Genomic DNA, 18225 nt, shown 5'->3' on the forward strand with positions numbered 1-18225 from the left:
TGGGGTGGGGGCTCTACCTTAAGAGCTATGATAGTGGGTAAGAGTGGTCGCGTTGGCAGGGTGGTGAGTGTCAGGCTAACAGCCAAGTTGCCTGTCTGTATATGGCTATTTGACGAACTCAAGCGAGCTGATCTACCGATATCGAAATGTGCTCTACAACTAGCTTTTATCCGGTCGGATCTCCTAGTAAAGGGATCCCACTCCACCGATGCGGTGGCTCGGATCGGCTCGTGGTACAATAGCCGTTGACTGAGGCTCACTTAAAGCCTTCCTTCGATAGGTTGCTTGCAACCTGGTCAGAGGCCTAAAGACGTCAAGGAGACGCCGGCGGGTCGGCGAAAGAGGTAGTGAGCCTTTCTTTTACCCCTGACCCCTTGTTACCTTCTGTCTATGCTTCGTTTCTATATGGGTAGTTGCTTAGTGGCACACTGCGCGTATGTGTATGCGTGTACCTCCTTCGTTGTCCAGTGAAGCCTGTATCCAGGCCTCATTGTGTACCAAGCTCTTGACATACTTGGGAAAGAACGAGTAAGAGAGATACCTTGAGGAAAACGGAACGACAGTGAGAAAGCTCCTCAATAGGAGTGAGGACTCCTTGCGCTTTCGACAAACGTGGGCTGGGCCATCAAGGAGCGCCGATGGAGCCACAACGCACTCAACCGAGGTGAAGAAGGGGGAAGATGAGGAAAAGGCTACTGATCCTTCGACGTCGCCTTCTTGCGTCGTAAACCGTCGAGATAAATGCCCCATCAATTTCGGTTTCGAGTGTAGCGGGAGCGGTGCTGGTAGATCAGAGGAGAGAGAGGATAAAGGGTCTTCAGTGCTTCTCGAGCAGGCTCGAAGTTAGACAAGGCATTGCTACGATCGACTGTACGGAGTTGTCAGGTTAAGGTTAGGTTTACACTCGTGTTGTACGAGCTACTACTTGTATCTGCCCAGGAACGCGGACGAGCAGGAGACGAGAGAGCACAAGTACATATGGTGTAAGACTGTCCTCCGCGTAACTTTTGCGTGACTCTTTACTTGACTCGCTGTAACTGCTTTTTCTACGACCCAACTTAAGTATCCTCTTTTTGGACATGGGCTTGGGGTGGGGCGATATGGAATGCAGTAGAGACTAGGTTCCAACATTTCTAGTGTTTCCATTCGTCTTGTTCCTGTGTCAACCGATTGAGCATTAGATTGATATGTTTGATGTCGTACGAATGCTTGCTTTTTTTTGAAGCTTGAAATTTTTGAAAACCAGTGCTGGCTTCAACGGAACTTATATGGCCGCTTCGTTATTATAGCGCAGCTACATAGATAGCCTTTTCGAGGAACTAACACTGCTGCAGACCAATGCAAGATTGATCGAGTACTACCTACCTCAGCTCGTTTTTGTAGTTTGAGCGATCGGAATTCGAAAATAGAAAGAAAGAGAAAATGATTGAGTACCGTAGCGTAATCGGGAAAGGCTACACCCAGGTAGAGCCATACATAATGCAAATACATGCGACGTGACTATGTGCCTCCTTGAGGAGCGCTAGCCGCAGAATGTCGATGAATCGCCTTGGGTGCAGTCGAGTGATTTCTGTTCATGCTTCTGCTTAACAGACAGTCGGATACGCAAGCGATTGCCATAGAGTTGAAGCTTATTGAGCACAACACCGTTGAACCGAGTGGGCGTCCTTTCCGCAGAGAATGAAACGCACGTTTTCCCATTTTGGGCCCCTGCAGACGGGAGGTCAAGTGAAAACAGCTAGATGAATGCCCAAGAATAACGAAGCGTGTTGAAAATATATAGAAATAGAAAAAAACAGGCACCCGTAAACCCTGAACAAGTGAATTTCCAATAGAGCAAATATCCGACTGAGTCTATTTCCCGACCCCTTTCGCCTTGATAGGGCGCCCATCGAACGCGGTAACGTTAGTTCGATGGAAGGTGTATATCGGTGGATGTACCGGCTGTAGAGGACATGCTAATACGACACTTCTTTCACTGGTGTTCCTTGAAGCTGGTTGCTTAAAGGTCAGATATGTGTCTCCCCCTAGTTAGATAATATCTCTCCTCCAATCAACAATAAATTGTATATACGTTGAGGCTGATTAAGTTATGATTAGATGTAGTTGTGGACTGACACCAAATTGTCAGACAGCGTATATATTTTGCGCGGACCCGCCAATTTCAAATGAAAATGTTCAGTATTATCAGCTGACATCTTTAATTGAAGATTTAATATAGTCTAGTAAGCGTTCGGCAGGCTGGAAGCATATTTGAAACAGTCAATATGAAAAAAGTGGCTGACGCCGTTTATTTGCTAATTGCGTAGGAAATTTCAATTTTTAATTAATGGAAATCATGTAGTTTCTTCGACGAATCACACGTAATTTGGAACCCGCATTGGCACCGCTCGACTACTACCAACGGCGGGAGTCAGCATTCCATCTATTTTAAAAGTATTACGGCTTGAGGAAATACTAGGAAACATTTTCGCCGACGTAAATTGCGTTCTCTGGTAAAAATTTGCCCAGTTAGAAAATTATCTAAAATCAATCGAGAAGCATCTTCGTTTTGAAAGTCATATGCTCTTAAACTAGATAACACACTTAAGCAGCGTACGCAATACAATGCACAGGTCGTAGTTTCGCTTGTGTCACTTGTCTTTGCATCAATCAGGGCTTGGCCTTACCCATCGGCGCTCTAACACCACTAACAGAAGGCAACATTGTTTTTCGGTCAGCTTTTTGTGCAGAAATAAACAGTCAATATATCAAGAGGGCATTATTAGTAAACTGAATAGTAACTTAACGTTTTCCGGATTCCGGCTCGCCATTTTGTCGAAGATCTTGATTTCACTTAGCGTAAACGAAACACGAATGGCGAATAAGGTACGCAGATGGGCCGGGATTATTCGCGAGCTCACTGGTAAACATCGGCGGTCAACTTGCGTATGATCCTTGTGTGACACATCAGTGTCCGTGCGTCACATGGGGCAGGACGGTCCGACGCCAGATGGGTGTGTCTACGCTTTCCAGTCGTCGTCATGCTTACTTCTCACGAAATTAGCGGGTTCCGTATTACCAAATTGGATTTTAATATTTTGCAGTGTAAATGACGTGACAAGGGATAGGATGCGACAAGCAACGCATCGATATATACATTGCCTTTCCGTGGCACCAGGTCGGGCGTCGGGATTTCGCAAACGGTCCGATGATGAAGCCTTTAAAGATCCTATGATTCGACGAATTCGTCTCCGGAAAGCTGTTTAGACCTTGCTTGTTCTTTATCCCGTTTATCTCCACGGCGAAATTCGAATGAAGTTCCGTTGAATACAATGAGTCATCGTTAGTGATGAGTCAGACTTAGCTTCTTCTGCCTATTCATGTCACATAACATGTATTTATATTTATCCAGTGTCTGTCTGTCTAATATATGTTCTATGATAAACGAAATCTCTTAGTATAAATGTCTCCACAAAGGTGTATTGGCAAAGAGATCAGTCACTTTACCTACAGAGGCAAAGGCCGCAGTGATGCCCATACTTGGCAAATGAAGTCGCGCAGATCAAATCGTATGAGATATCATTGAGCCCTAACTGAGCCTTTCCGATATAAACTTGTCATACTACCACGAGAACTGAATAACTGCATTGGACCAAATGAGGACAAAGCTTCTCTTCCTATTTGAGATACTTTCTTAACGGCTGACATGATAACATCCGCACATGCATCGGACGTGCTAGGTCCATATGTTTTTGGGCCACGCGTACAAAAGATACATAGGGATCTAACTCAGAAACGAAGCACCCTTCAACGTGTGCATCTTGTCTGTACGGCAACCAGGTCCGATGGCCGTCTGAATGCCGAAGCCCTATTCGTCACGGTAAACATACATAAATAGAATTGTTCTTACATATGATCTTTCTATTTTTTTGTTGTTATCTGTCGATCTACTTTGTGGCTAATTAATTTATTCAGTTCTTACCGACAGCGAACAGAGTATTGCCTGAATGCTATGTTATCCAAGATAAGAGCGTCAAATAAGATCGAAACGTACCAAACTTCCATAGGAATATCACAGTGCACTGCGTAGCCGGTAGAAACTTTTTTCCCGCTTCATAAATACGGCGCGCTCTTGCGATTTATTTCATTGTCATCCAGCTGGTGTCACGCTTACGTATATAGTCGAACACTGTTTCCACCAAAAAAAAATATCAAAGGACGAACAAAATGTTTCGGCAGACCAAATCAGCCAGTCGGTCGTTGGGATCGAGTCGCATTGGTCTGCCTCGATGTCAGCTTGAAGTCGGTCAGCGTCTAGTTGCATCATCGACAACTCAGTGCACAGAATCTGTAGTGGAATTCAGTGAATTTATTGAAGACTACTACCAATCAGTAGCAGTCCAGATGTAATAATAGCTGTAATGTGTATCCTAGATGAGGCGAGGCGAAGAATCAGAAAATATAGAAGATAATTTCTTCTTTCACGGAGGAATTTGTTGTTTATCGCCAAAAAGAACGACCACTATCGCCCTATTGGAGCTATCCAGCTGCTACTGCTGCTGTTACGGGCTCAGTCATTACATCGCCGGAGCATCTCAAGTGAAGAAGCCCGAACATTGGCCACATTAGTATTAATACTTTGCTTCTTCGCCCACTAGACCTGTTCTGGTCTTAACAAATGTGTATTCTTTGAAAAAACAAGTATAAATGAAGAGCTAGATAAAGGGGATTTCGGGTCGCAACTCGAAGCCAATTGATGAGCTGAGCAAGGTTGCATTTTACCTCGTTATATAACACATAGAGAGAAGTTCAAGTTTGGTATAAGGCGCATTGAAATCTTTTGTTTGGAAGGACTTTTTCATTCGGTCGGTGCCTGTTTTCTTCCGAACGATTTTCTGAGCAAAAAGCAATTTAACCTTTTCGAAGTGCCGGTACAACTAGTGGTTCAAAAAAAAAAGGCCCAGATGAAACGAGCAGGCCAATAACCCAACGATCTGCATGAGATTTGTTTCGTCAGCAGATAAACTTTGCTACAGGTATCGTCAAATCGGGAACGAGCCATGGTTCCGTTGTCATCTACATGGCTGTGATGTAACGCTCTTGTAGAAGTTTGATCTACAGTTTTTATCCGGTGAAATTGAACAAGGGTCGGAATTGTGTCTAACGGGACGCGGGTGATTGGCGAACATTTTAATGTGTACGATATATTCGCTGTGAGATTCCGTGCAGTCAAAGAAAACGATAGGATCCTGAATAAAAGTGTTTTCATACAGATAGTCTCCTGTTATGGCAGCGTTTCCCTTGATACACGTTCAATGGGATGGAACCGGCAAGTAGCACCGAAATCGCGTCGGATACATTCCTTATGATCTGCTCTTTCGCATACGTGGTAGCGACAATTGATTCGAATGCGGATACTTATTAAATTTCTATCGAAGCTAGATCAAGCAAAGGATTATCCATTTTGAAGATTGAAGATTGAATTAATGATGTAGCTAAGGCACATGTGATGAGACCTCATGATACTTATTATGATGAGATCATGTCCTTTATTACGAACTAAGCGGGCCCTTTTGATGATTTTCAGGTTGTTACCGTGTAGGCTAGGCACCTACATACAGAAATATGTTCATCATACATGCTCGAGTATGTTTTCCTACACGATACGATGGTAGGCTCTAACAAACCTTAGTGAACCTGCGCTGAAGTTTATTTAATCAGGTTATCTGAGTAGAGATTAATGTAAATTATGTTGTGTTACCCGCTTAAAGGGTCTAACTTCGCCTGATACTCACAGATGCGATCATTTCTGCTAGCCGATTTACGCCTTCACAATACGTCCACTAATCTAGTATGATATTATAATACATGACACAAACTAGTTGCTCCGAGCTAGAATATACATAAAAAGTAAAATAAAAGCATGGGTTCTACGACATCGTCGCTTAATGCGCTCGGTCCTCGGCTGCGGATGGCTGTTTCAACATTCTGAGTTTGTGGTGGGTCGTTAGTTCCGACGACGCTTTGGGCCGGTTGCGCTTGCTACATCCTTCGAAACCTTTTGTTCTTTGGGGCTGACGCCGGGGGCAAAACAGTAAATTTGTTTGGTGGGAGATAGATATACAGGATTCCGCTACTCCCGCACCACCAGTCTACTGCTTCCCAACGCATCAAAGCACAGTGTAATGTCATATCCACATACTCTTATACTCTTTCGATTGTATCATCTAATAAGTCAGAATTTTATAAATATGTAGCATCCACTAACGTACCCAAGGTTCGTCACATATCGGTATCGTTTAGTAAAATAACAACCCCATGTGAGGTGGGGGGATAGACAAACGATAACACTCCCCTAGAAAAATCCTCGATTCCTTGAAGCATGAATATTGCGAACGTTTTGGCTTTAACTAATACATTGTAGCTGCGTAGTGATCACGAACATCAAAACCGTTGGGCTAGTTTTTATCGGGCAGAAGATAGAAAAGAGTTGGCAAGAGATAGAAATACAATGAGAAAGCCCATTATAGAATACGTGTAAGATGGCATTCTGTTTTTCATCGAAGTTAGATTAGGTAGAAACGCAATATCTCCACATTTCATTGACACAGTATAAGAAGTTATAAACTTACTTCTCAGTAGATCAACCTTGGAATTCTAGCCGTTCGTCCCTATATTTGAAAAGATACTTCATCACATTTCGATGGCCGTTCATTATAGAATAAATTGGATAAAGACTTTAATAGACATTAATGACGAGTACTACTAATTAGATAACGAGTATAGTTATAACTAGTACATGAACTTTCTGCTTTGATCACTTCGAGGCTTACTCGGATACTACGAACAAAAGGCAAATAAGGTTATGTTATAATTTTTTTTATCCATATAACACAATTATGAATTAGTGAATGCTATACAATGGCTAGAAGCTTAAAGCTACGAAACTTGTACTTAATAGAGCATTGACGTATCTGCAGTGATATTCAACTGAAGACAAGCGTGAAGCTGACATGCCGACGAGTTACTGTTTCAGTTGCAGCTGCTGCTAAGAGTATCTTTGGCAATCAGAAAAACAGACAATGTGTTCCTCAAATAGGTACAGAGTTGATGTCTTTCCCAGCCCACACACCTTTATCGAATCGTTTGGTTAAAGCTGGCTATCATAGAGTTGTACTCTCATAGAGCTGAGGTACACGGAGGTAATTCCAAACCGAGCTGTCGTTGGTCAGCCCTCCTTCAAGCTTGTGGTCGGTACTTACCAGCATATAGAGGACACAAATGAACATTCAGCCTGTTTGACCACCCCCACCTTAAGATAAAGCAGCTTGCCGTCTTCCTAGGACAATCCTGAGCCTGAGCCAGTTTTGTGTAGCATAACGACAGGGGCCACGGCGCGGGGCATGGTAGACTAACACAGTTCAGCCAAAAGCGAATAGTGGTAGCAAGTCCTAGCGGTGTCCCATTGGTTCGTCAAGTGAGCAGATAATCATCCCTTATCCCAACGAACGAACGAACGAGGCAACGAACCGATCGGACCCCCAGCGATGCTCGCTGGTGCTTGAGGGCTCCGCTCTCTAATTGGGCGGGATAGCTAACAGTCTTGAAGGGGCTGATCAGTCTAGTGGACATCGTACCGTTTTACTAAGATCTTGCCGGCTGACCTAGTGCGTTCATCTGATGAAGAGGGTACACTTGACAGGTATCGAAGGGCCAAGACACATTTCTTTAGGATGCGTGAATACGAATTGATGTATTTTTCTGCAAAATGTAGCATAACGTTGTGAGCGAGATGAACCTCTTGCGACAACTCTTGTTCGGTATTCATTCTGAGGATTTGATCTGCTCCCATGACTTGTGATATGCTGGTTTTGCTCCCATGCCTCCCATGCGCATACATGGTATGGTCTTGCCGTGTGCCGTTCAAGCTATACCTATAGCATACAACTAAGTATGTCGGAACGTATCAGATCCAATCCCTTTTCCATCTTTACTCCCATAGAAGTACCCGTTTGCCAGCTCCATAACCCTACGCATGTCTCACTAACTGTCCAATGGTCGGCACGGGCTGCGTGCGGGCGTAAGTGGTAAGATATATGCAACGATACCTGCTGGCTATCTGTAGAAAGATACTGAGACCTAAGGGACACTGGGAGACTAGACTAAACAAAGTCTTTATCTTGACTCAAATAGCAATGAATGCGTGCATTCTGCTCATTTGTTTTTTCTCACTCGTCCGATGGTTTGAATCCTAGGAAGTACGCGACGCACGCTCAATTCTTTGTGATTTTTCCAACCCGCGAAGTATCTAAAGCCGTTAGATCGAATTCTGCAACTTATCACTGCATATTAAATTTCTACAAAAATCAGAGCATATTCCTATTCGTTCATTGATTTCTTGAGCTTGCAACGTAATTTTTTTAGTATTCGACTGGCAGCACGAGGCTAATCGATGGCCTGAGTGACGCTTCTCTTGGATCTTCCATTTGGGCCTATTTTACTTCTTGGTTTACTAAGAAAGCCGTTCAGTAGATATGACCCAAACCCACAAGGTCCGGGGGGAGGGGTGTACGAGGGATCGATCAAGAGCGGGACGCACACCGGTGGATTGCACGAGTGGAGTGCTGGCCTTAGGCACCGAGTCATCAAGTCACTGAGGGAGACGTGAGTCGAATGCCTTCATCCAGTCTTAGACACTGAGAGAAGACTTTCTGGTCGTGCTCCAGTCATCGAAAAAAACCAGCCACCACTGCCTAAGGCTAAAACAGAGGCCACAAAAGTCATTAGCCCCCTTCCGGGTGCCGGTAGCACTGGGCACTGAATGCGATATACTGCAAGCCACTGTAATGTTCTAAATATACAGTAGCTTAACTTTGCTTCGCCAGCGGTCGTGTTGCTCAAGAGTGTATCTGTACGACCTAACTAAAAAGCCTAACCGTGGCAAAGGACACCTGCGCGCAAGTATAGAAGGTAGGTCATAAGAAGATAGGACGAAAAGAGGCCAGGTTGGATCAGGAATATCTCGAGACGAGGCGCACTCAAGAGGACAGCGACAGCAGTGAGTTGCTATGTCTCATGATTTCGCACCTCTGAACGCTTTTTTTTCTCATACGTGCTGGTAGGGGTGGGTCCTTTCCATGTCCCATAAGGAACTACATGAGTGCGTATGTGTGGCTGAGCGTTACGTAGAAAACGAGGTGATATCTAAGCGTGACCAAAGTGCATCGAAAGAAATCGGTCGTAATAGGAAAGAGTCTATGCTAGAAGTGAACAAGCTGGGGGATGGGATTTGAGAGAGAAAAGATCCTGTAAAGAATAGGACAATTATACATATATATATATATACATCTTGGTAGTAGATGGTAGAGAAAAGCTAGAAAACCAAGCAAAGAGAGATGTGAAAAATATTCAACTGAATTCTACCTCGCGGCTGGAGCGGTCCCACTTCGGCCGTTAGTGCCGATGCACTAAAACTGAATCAGACTTTCTTAGAGAAGTGCAGACAGCTTCCTTACCAGCGGAACTTCTTCTCGTAAGCGAGCGCAGTAGCAAGAAATTGCAGTGACGTAATCGTCTCAAGTTATCGTTGAGAGCTGTGGTCGGAATAAACGGAGAGTTCGACCGTCGGTACACCGTGACCACCAGCGGTCGGATCGACAGCGCTATCGTTATATACAAGAACCACATAGCAACTATAGTTAAACAATAGCGTTGTGTAGAGTAAATGTCGTGTAGGCTCACTGATGTGTTGTGCCGGTGCCTACAAGGACGGGCGCTCTGTTAGGAGGCGTCAAAACTGTTATAGAAAAAAGCGGAGAGGAACTAAGTGCTGTATCGGCTTCAAGCCATAAAAATCCGCTCGTTTTGATTAACTTTAATTATCTTAATAGCTCTATAGCGATAAAGTATGTAACTGTAAGAATATTATATTATAGCGGTCACCAAAGATTATTGACGTTCTCGTCGCCATCCCTACATAAAAGCGATAAGCAAACAAATCGCATTTGTACTGGTAGTAGTGCGCTGTTTCTGCAATATATATTTATACAGTACATTGATAATATATATATATATATAGTTTCCCTTATGTTATCTCATATCCGATACGTAGATAAATATGATATGTAAATAAGAGTTTAACCATTCCGAAACCATTCCGACTATCAGAAAGAACTTTTCATTGAGCAATTTGAGAGCTTCATAAGCTTTTGGTAAACTTGATTAGAATAGTAATAATTCGTTAATTGAAGGCTAGTCCCATGAGGTTACAAGGTTTTCAGCAAAATTATCAAAAACGCATACATCTAATTTCATTCAAGAGATCTTTCGGTTCAGTTTAACGATACAAAACGTGAAACATTATAGTACTACCTATCCGATAGAAGATATCAATAGAGAAGGGCAAGAGAGGAACTGAAAATCTTACACACGTTAAGCCATTATTATTTCATTTCAAAGAACAGTCTTCGTTCTTCACCTGCGTGCTCATCGCTGCCATCGTAAGGTTCGGCCTGGTGAACTGCTCCACGATTCCTTGTCGAAACCCCACATTCCCTTTACTCAGGTTAGCCCATCGGTAGACTTCTTCGCATTCGATCCAACACTTCGCCGAAAGGGCAAAGCGAATGAGCAACTTCGGCAACAATGCGAGCTTACCGAAAAGATCCTTCCCTCAGAATTATCTAGTGGCTTCTTTTAGCTCCTCTTGAAAGCACAGGGACAATCGATACCAAGCATCCAGACGTTCTTTGTCCGCCATTTACTCCACAACGTCAGGCTCGTTTCAATCAGACTTCAATGGTGTTTCCTAGGCAGCTAAGCGTTGGACGAAAGAGGGAATCGTTTCTTACTGTGGCCTGTTTAAGACTCACCTTCAGGCATTCTTCGTTGCTTCTCTGTCCTACAATCTGTCCTTCTCGGATGAACCCAAAACAACCGCCACAAACCAACAAGCAGATACACGAACAGTCTTCGGCTACTTTAACCCAAACCTACCTTTGCAACGTCAAGGTATCACCATCGGCTTGTCGGAACATAGCAATAAAGCTATGGGTCCTGCTTTTCGTCCTTTTTGCAGGGCCTGGGAGTGGCTCCTTCGTAGAGTTCTTGGCGATCTCGTTGACAATTCCTCCAATGTTCCTGCCAATAAAATCCTAATACGCATCCCATAATGGTTTCCCTTTTATGGATGTGTGCAAAGCATTTGGTAGTACTCCGGCCGCTGTCCGGCCAATTCCCGTGGTTAAGCACGTTCGAATAGAAATACCGCGTAAAGGGTACGTGTACAGTGTCTATCCGTCAATGTGTGGGTAGAACAGTCCTAGTCTATAGCAGCCCAGGCTTATATGCGCCTGCCACACGGTCAACTGAAACAACGAAGTCACCACCGCCACGCAAATAACTCGAGGGCGCAATCTCTATTGGGTTGGTTGCCGCGGAAAGCTCTCCCCATCGCCTCCCAAGCCCCGTTTACGTTCGCCATCTTTCCGTTGGGGACAATATGGCCCCGGAAATACAAGTTGCTTTTGCCGTGGCCTAAATAGGTACTATTATCAGACGGGCGCTCACCACAAACAGAGGAAAATGTGTGAGTGAAAGATGCATAAAGTGCCAAGAGTAGACGCGCTTACCGGTGCTACGTTAGACTTTGCCATATATCGAGGTCTAGCTTGTGAGTTCGCTGAGGCAATCATTTTTGCATTCGTTCGATACTGCACTAAAGTATAAACATATCTTCATTGAAAAGTCATGTTGATCAAATTGCTCACTACATTTCGTCTAATTTGAAATACTATCGGACAATTCAGTAACTATGTTGTGGCATCTTGATCTAGTTGACACGTACTGTAGAAAATACAGGAATATGATGCTACTATAGCACGAATAGGACGCGACAGTGGTTTTCAATTGCTCACTGCATTCAACGACTACAGTACGGAATCGGAACCTTCCGGGCGGACCTCGGCATATCAGCCATGTCAACTTCCATTGCATTCATCGATGGTGACGGACAAACCACAGCGTACTAGCTTTATAGAGCATCGATGCCAGCGACGATGTCATTTTGATCGCAATTACGCGCAGGAAGGAACTTCCCGGTTTGCTTTTCTCGGCCTCTCATTCTCAGCGTGGTAGTCGCCCATTGGGAACTGCATAGATATTGACTGCTGCCTTCAATCCATTGATTTCAACGGTGGGCCGGTTGTAGTTCTTAGGCCAGGCCCTGTTCCATGTACATGCCGACCACAGTCCTCCCGTCAGTAAGACGACGCAAAGTGATAGTCAGGGGTAAGACGCCTTGCTGGCGGGGAGTTGGACCACTGCCGTAGTGTGTCACAGTGTAGTCGGGCGTTTAGGCAATTGGATAGTCAACTCGGGTCCTATTCTACTCAAAGCCACTGTGCAAGAATAGCAGAGGTCACACTTTCCGCGCGATGGTGGCCAGTGGATTGGCTGCCAAGGGAAAATTGAACAAATGCTACGGACAGCGGAGGTATAGCAAAGGTAAGGAGATCAAGTGATTTCGAACATTGTTCATATCCGGTGAGGGTTATCTTCGTAAATGTCAACCTTGCTATGCCACTGACCATAGCTAAGCTACCAGTCCTCAGCTATACATTATACGCGATGTCCAATGTTCGATTTACGCCACAGTTACAAGCTGTAGATATAGGCTTACCACAGTTAGTACACCACTGTCAGTGGTATCCCAGTAGTGTCTATTGTAATGGGACGTTCTCTGTTGAGCGCATTCGTTGTTAGGGCTATGGACACTCGGTCAGTTAGCAGACATTTCGTGCGGGTACCATTCTCAATCTCAGGCAAGATCTCGCGATTACATCCACAGTCGAATATGAACACAGCGCGATGGCCGAGGGGTGGTACCTTACTCTCGTCAATGGACGATGAATGGCAAACAGGCCGGGTTTGCCGCCATCAGACAGCAGACACGCACCCGTGGTCGATCCGCTTCTTACTCTTCTTGCCCAACCTTCGCGAGTCTATCTCGCCATCTTCTATACCACCTCTGACAGCTGCTCGCAACGGTTACTACTGGCTGCGAACAGCTGCGAAATGATGCTAACGGGATGGATCCATTCTTCTTTATGTCAGTTAGAGGTTCGTATCGGCTAGTTACTTGGCCACGTTATACAGCAGGATGTGGCCACGCTGCGTAGGACACGGCCCTTCCTACCTGTCATCGGCTTCGCGACCACATCGATTTCGGTCTGTGGGGCGGACGAAAAGGCAGTGAAAAGTGCGAACTCTACGAATAAGGTAGGGAATGAAAAAGACACACATAGCAGCCATCGATACGGACTGATCGGGCGAAGACCATGGAAGGTAGGTGATGACGATTGTGCCATATAAGATTGCGTAACTGGCCATTTAAGGGGAAGCTATGAGCGGCAACGAGTACGGGGCAAATCGATTCTAATGCTTTTTTGCCTCTGGGAGGATGTCGCTAACACAAGAATCATATCCCAACACACTTTTTCGACACAAACATAATTATAGGGATGTTGTAAATATACACACACTGCGAGATCGCAATAAATAATAGCACGCTTCTTAGACACTAGGTTATCTTTGGCTCTCCATCGACTGTGTAACTGGATTTTTTTTGATATTATAGGGAAATTGAACACAGGTCCAAAACCTATCATAAATACGATAAAAGCTACGATAAATACGATTAAGTTCAAACTTGTACCACAGACACAAAGACGTTTGCCTTTTTTCAACAGTGTACGCTTCACAGTAAACAGAGTAACTTAGAGCAAATATCACTTGTTCATGTAAAGCAGGAAAAAAATACACAAAGCAACAACGATACATCGTTTTAACGCGGGCATGATGTAGTATGATTTGGCAATTTTTTGTTGAGAAAAAATGGTTTCAGTTAACTTTTTTTTTTATTATTATTGCTACCTTTATAATTGGCAGTGTTACTTGCTATCGTTAAAGATCTCCAGCCTGTGTACAAGTTAGATGTAATTTCCCTGCCTGTACCATCATCTGTTAAACTTATCGTCAATACCACAATACAAGCAGTTTCTTCCCCTACAATCGATCCTCAATGTCACACCAGTATGCAGGTTGCCACGCTTGGTCAATATCATTTTGCTCCTTCTATGTAACTTTAAATCGAGCATTGTCATCCCCCTAAAAGCGGACATGTACGGCAGGGGTTCACTTAAAGAATGCACGGTACGACCATCCCTGCATCGAGAATGGCCACTACGACATTGCATCTATTGAGAACAGTTTAACTAATAGCAGCAAGTGGTGACGGCAGGCGGATTTCCACTAACGGACTTTTCTTATATGGCCTCCACTGAAATTTACAGATCTTGTCTGAATGGTATAATTTTCCAGATTGCGTGGAGTCAAATCATACGAGGTTGGTTGGTTCGGAGATTTAATGCTTGAATAAATAAATCCAAGATGTCTCTGCTGTTCGGAATCGAACATGATTCAACTAGATCTGACAAATGTATTTGTATATATTTGTTTCCTCTAGATGGTTAAACGAGCATTCTATTTTAAATCCGAATGTAAAAGTCTCCACGGTATCCACTATATAAAATAAACAGAGGACTGAACGATAAAAGGCAATAAAACGCCCAATGGAAATGGTCATGTCACTGAAAGCTGAAAAATACCGAGGCACTCTGACAGATCATACTAATTAGCTCTGAAGGCTTTGATTGGTCTCTGGAATCAAATATTAAGACCGGCTTGCATATAAGCAAATCTGTGCCTAATCAACTGCCTTAGAATATACCGGTGCGGACGGCCTGCTTCTGTCAGAATGAGAACTCTACCTCGTTTCAATCGTCGGCGTTTCAAAAAGTTTTGGTATTGGGTTATGAAATAAATAAACATTGAAAAAAAAAGCGTATAAACATAAATAGATATTTAATGATAGTTAATTTAAGTTTCTTTATATAATCGCTCGCTGACCCTGATATACGAAAACAGACAATACCTAGAAAAAAATTAATGTGCTGTTCCCATAAGATTATATTACATGCTCCTCATAAAATGCTCGATTTGGGTTCGTTTCGTGTCGAATATATAAGAAGAACATAAAAGCTACCAGTTCGAGATTGTCCCGTTTTACCTAGATTAGGAACGCCTAAAAACAACGCCTTTTTAGTGTAGGTTGACGCGTGATGAGATCTTGGGTTATATTGGGGTATTGGCTCCCATTTTCGTAATGACAGTAAAACAGACGAGGGTTCCATTTGGTAGCCATATACGCGCTACGTACGTCTCCCCCATACGCCGTTGGCCTAAAATGGTTAGATTTTATTTGATCCTCTGATCCTCCAACTTTTTCCTCTTCTGACCAAGAAAAACTGCGAGCAAACATAACACCAACTTAATAATAGATTTTTCTCATTGCTACTGCTCAGTCAGCTGAAGGAGTCCGAATAATTTACTTAATTGTCACTTATTGTGCATATTTTGCTATATAGTAGCCTTTTTGCCATAGATAGTAGCCAGATTGTTTGATGTGCCAACAGTAAAAAAATACTATCGACCAGGTATACTTTCACTAACCTTAGACGAAAGGTGAAAGGAAAAAAAAATTGTTTGTAATGCCTTCTGCTTACTCAAAAAACATAACTACTGAAGCAGCATTCTGCTTAACAATATGCACCATTACTTCAAACTGTTTCTAATCGAACTTGTTCTAGTTAATGTTGCATGCATGAGGCTAATTTTACACGAGAATGCGTGTCCTGCCAATAAATCTGTCAAGCCACCGAATATCCAATTAGCCTACTCTGCTAGAGCCGTCATTTCACCAAAACATTTAGTTCGTTCCCTTCCCAGTAAACTCAGGATCAACAGGTCACCTTTAGCAATATTGCGTAGGAGACGTTTGACCTAAACGGGAGCCTTTGCTTGGAAGAGCGTCATCCAAATGTTGTTTCTGCCCCCTATCGTCCTTCCTTTTTACAGTTTCAACAACACATTAGCCACGCGTAAATATCTTTTGGAATATGGTACAATTTGTTCTGGTTTATCCAGCAGTCCTAGAACCGTACCAATCTATACTTTGAGAAGTATACACTTCTAACGTCGACACGGCCCGACCGAAGACGTAATCATTCCGGCGCTGCCTTAAATATATAGACGTCGCTCATTCCCCGCCTAATCGGCTGTTGTGAACCTCTTTTCGAATGGGCAAATTTCGTGACTGGCTCACATAGGGCCGCTTTTCGCCCAACGGAACCCTGTTTTGAGCCATCAGGACCAATGAAAACGACATGTGGCACACGATAATTGCACAGTTCGCGTGGAAGCCACAAGTACAGAGCAGTTATTTTGGTCAACAAACGTGAAGCTGTTGTAGCAAAAAAAGGACTCCCGTTGCTTGGCCAGGCAAAACTTTAGTTTCTTAGAGAAGCGACCGCATGATACTTTATTGGAGTATAGACCGAGTCAAAGTAAAAAATTATAGGTTAAAGTTAGCTGCATTATCCGCTTCATAACTTCCTTTCAGCTTAACTATCTTTCGACCGCACCAGACGTGTTTACTGGATATTACCGTCTGTTAGCGACAAAGGCGTTTATACCAAGTAATTATACACTATATAGCAATAATAGCATCTTTTACTCGTTCTGCCGAGATAACGTCTAGCAGGACAACGATTGAAACCAAATGATCGAGGAGTGCTCTCCTACTCAACAATTATTTCTTATTACCTCGGCGATGCCAATGGCTCAACGCCTCGAATCGATGCTGCTTACCAGGAACCTTGCCAATTGGAACAGTTCCGCAGGGCCGTATTCGATCAATCCACGAAGAAAAACACCCCCGCGCACAGAACTCAACACTCTTCTTTGAAGCCGAGTTACGGCCGGCGTATGGGGGCGACAGCGAGACGCACATAAACTACCCGGTTCGTCGCGGTTCAAAGCCCACGTACATATGTGATAATAGTACATCAACAATAACGCCGCTAAATACTGTGCCTTTGGTAGCCGCGTGGTTCTAAACAACGAAAACTCGTTTCGTGTTTATTATACTTCACGATGTGACACCCTTTAAATGGCTTTGCCATTATGGAATGGATCAGCGGGAACTCAGCAAGACTTTTCATGATACTGGCGTATTATTATCATCATTTAGTTACTGGCTATTGCTAATTCCGAAATGCTTGTGGTATAATAAACACTAAGCGTTAATTGCCTAGCTAGAAAAAAAATATTTTATGTTTTTTAAAATGTACGCGTTATAGACTTACGCATTGCTTGCTAAGTATCCGACAAGGCGAGCATTAATATAATAATATTCTAAGATGGCCCTATTTTATAACAGCGAGATATTTTGTGACCTTTTTTTTTAATTCTAAATGCGCTAGTACTTTTCGAGACCGTTTCCTCAAATATCGTCATTCGGGCTTTTTGGGAAAATTAGATAATTTGAGCAGCTTAGCAATATGAGTCCAATGGCGGGAACAGCCTCGTGTGAATCCTACGTTCTCTGAAGGCTCTGCTACTAGGAGGAGCGTGAAGTGTTGGTTAATAAATTTCGGTAAGAAAATTTTGAATTCGAATGAAATGACTCTCGTGAAACCTTGCCAACAGAGATGAACCATGGAAAAGTTAAAACTATGGCTCGGCTGTGTACTAGAATGTTTTATATGTCAAGATCCAGGTTTACTACAATTGAACATAGCACAGTCCTTTATCTGGGTCTCACTGAGAAACTTGAACAATATGGATGAAGCATAATTTGAGCGAAAATCAGAAGATGTTGACTCTCATCGATACGTTCTTGTTACGGCGGACTGGAATTTTCGCTAAAAACTAAAAGGTGATTTTCTATGGTATCCATAGGTGGACGAGTGCAACCCAACCAACGGAATATAATCCGAAAGCAAATGTACGTAAATGAAAACGTTTGTGGTGCCTGTTTGGCGATCTGGTGCAGGTGTCGTCCGCTACGCTTCATGTAGCGTGATTCATCATCTATAGCTGAACTATACCGCGAACGGTGAAAGCAAATGACGTAAAAAAATAAAATCTAAGCTATATAAATAAAGCTAAATCACTCCTATCGTACGACGACGCTCGCGCTCACACTGTAAAAATCGACATTGCGTCTATAACCTACAATTTTTGACCATTTCGACAAGTTCTTAACGGAAAAAGTTACCCGAATTTCGACATGATGTCGAAACTGTCTTTTGAGATTTCCTAGTTACCTGAACCCCAGCCTTC

The 18225-nt window shown here is 43.4% G+C and overlaps 1 long non-coding RNA gene across 2 annotated transcripts; it reads left to right on the plus strand.

Annotated features, from left to right (window-relative positions):
* Window positions 1-11443: 11443 nt before the first annotated feature.
* On the plus strand, window positions 11444-17952 carry LOC147751871 (uncharacterized). 2 transcript variants are annotated; one of them, XR_015315715.1, is made up of 3 exons: window positions 11444-12486; window positions 12830-13326; window positions 17842-17952. It is a non-coding gene; the product is annotated as an uncharacterized LOC147751871 (long non-coding RNA). The 2 variants fall into 2 exon arrangements; XR_015315714.1 differs by lacking the exon at window positions 17842-17952 and adding an exon at window positions 14362-14442.
* Window positions 17953-18225: the final 273 nt, after the last annotated feature.

This window comes from Varroa jacobsoni, unplaced genomic scaffold (assembly GCF_002532875.2).
Source record: "Varroa jacobsoni isolate VJ856 unplaced genomic scaffold, vjacob_1.0 contig02127, whole genome shotgun sequence".
In the NCBI taxonomy this organism is placed as follows: Eukaryota; Metazoa; Arthropoda; class Arachnida; order Mesostigmata; family Varroidae; genus Varroa; species Varroa jacobsoni.